This window comes from Orycteropus afer, unplaced genomic scaffold, assembly GCF_000298275.1.
Source record: "Orycteropus afer afer isolate SDZICR_OR568_19922 unplaced genomic scaffold, OryAfe1.0 scaffold00130, whole genome shotgun sequence".
Lineage (NCBI taxonomy): Eukaryota > Metazoa > Chordata > Mammalia > Tubulidentata > Orycteropodidae > Orycteropus > Orycteropus afer.
The window spans coordinates 786,667-788,772 of record NW_006921717.1 but is presented as its reverse complement, the minus strand read 5'-3'; the positions used below and the strand labels follow the sequence as shown (position 1 = coordinate 788,772).

Here is a 2,106-nt window from a genome sequence, read left to right as displayed (position 1 = left end):
CTCACTCATAGCAACTCCCACTGGGTTTCTGAGGCAGTAATTCTTTATGGAAGTGGATTGCCCCGTCTTCCTTCCATGGAGTGGCTGCTGGGTTTGAACCACCAGGCTTCTGGTCAGCAGTCAAATGCCTTAGGCACTGCGCCACCAGAGGGAGGGAGGAGGGATGGGGGACAGTCAAGCAGCTACAGCTTCCAGGGAGAGGGGGTGTGGACATCTGTGTCCTGTCTTCTGAAGAAGTCCTTCCCAGAGCCCCACCCACCCCTGCCACTGTCTGTCTGTCACAAGGTTCCAGGACCCTGAAAAACAAAATAAAACAAAAACCCGAACTGCTTCTTTCTCCTCTTGGGGCATAAAGGGCGATGGTGGTCTCTCTCTCTCTCCTGAAGCTGGGGCAGGAAGTGGGGTGGATGAGCAAGGGTGGCCTCAGGAGGCTAAAGCCTCTGACTGGAGGGGGTCTTCTCTGGTGTCAGAAGGGAGCGTGGGGGCTTCAGCCCAAAGCATCAAATAGGCCTGTTGGGTCTGCTAGCCTGGGGTCCGCGGTGAGCACCTGGCACCTGGCGCTGTCTGCGTGCTTGCAGCAGGTAGTAGCAGAGCAGGCAGGCAGAGCCAGCGTCACGCAGCCCGTGGACGGCCAGTGGGAGCCTGCAGGGAGCACCAGGGAGAGGGCGCCCACGCAGGACCGATAGGCACAGCACTTGGAGCGGGAGCAGGACCAGGGGTGCTTGGCACAAGAGCCCTCCTCGCTCTCACTGGGGCGGGCGGAAGATGCCCTCACCAGGCCCATGCAGGTGCCAGAGCTGACCAGGGCCTGGGCCGGGCACAGCCACTCCTGGCTGCAGACCCAGCAGGAGGCCACCGCCTGGGGCCCACTCCCTCCTCACGTTTACACTTCCCGCAGGCCTCACCTGAGCTTGTCCAGCTCGCATGGGGCCGTGGGGCCCTTGAGGACCAGTGCTGCAGGCCCACAGCTCCCGATAAGACCTGGTCAGCCCCGGGGGTGGTGCCGTGTGGTCTAAGAGGACATGCTTTGGTGGTTCAAAGAGCTCAGGTACCGGCTGAAGGAGACCTGGTGATGGGTGACACCCTGGTCGTGGCAGGGGATGTCGGGGCTGGCTCTGGGGCCCTGCCCCAGGTTTCCTTGGAGTTGGCAGCGGGCGCCAGGCCAAGGCTGTCTATGCAGCCATTTGTCACGTGGCTGCCCTTCATCTGGTGGTTGGGCAGGATGGTGACTGGGTGCTGGAGCTGGCCATGGGCCACCCAACTGTCAAGGAGAGGCTGGACCATGACTGAGCTGGGAGGCAGGGGCCACTCTATGGGACTGGGGCCTCCATGGTGCTACCGGTCCTGGCCTGCTCAAGAACCAGGCTTCCGGGGCCCTCTGAGGAGCCCAGAGCCACAAGCATCACTCCCTGTCTGTGTGAAGCCCCGAATCCAAGGGCATCAGCAGCAGCTGTTTGTGTAGACACTGGCCGGCTGGCTCCCTAAGCCCCACGCCACCAGCTGCGGCTGTCAGCTCCGCTTGCTGCCTCCGTGGCCGTGTTGCAACCTGTTGTTTATCACCTTAAAGAGGTCTTTTGCTGCAGATTCGCCCAGTGCACTGGGCCACCTGACCCCTGACTGCTCCTTCCAGGATCCGATTAAAACGAAATCCCTGACAACTTCCGTGTTTCCTTCGCTGACCGTGGTGCTGCTTATTGGCCCACTTGTGAGGATTTTCATTTTCTTTATGTGGGGGTGTCATTCACACTGCAGACAACAGTCTTGGCTCTTCATCAGTAAGTGCTTCAAGTCATCCTCACTTTCAGAGAGCAAAGTCGTGTCATATGCGTATTGCAGATTAATGAGCCTCCCTCCAATCCTGATGCCGCGTTCTTCATATAGTCCAACTTCCGATGATTTGCTCAGAATAAATATGGTGACAGGATACAACCCTGATGCACACCCTTCCTGACTTTAAACCATGCAGTGTCCCCTTCTGCTGTTTGAATGACAGCTTCTTGGCCTATAGATAGGTTCCTCATGAGCACAATTAAGTGTTCTGGAATTCCCATTCTTCTCAATGTTATCCATAATTTGTTATGATTCATATCGTCAAATGCCTTTGCA

The 2,106-nt window shown here is 57.7% G+C and overlaps 1 pseudogene; it reads right to left on the bottom strand.

Annotated features, from left to right (window-relative positions):
- Nucleotides 1–487: 487 nt before the first annotated feature.
- The window catches only part of LOC103200413, a 5,358-nt pseudogene continuing 3,739 nt past the window's right edge, over nucleotides 488–2,106 (bottom strand).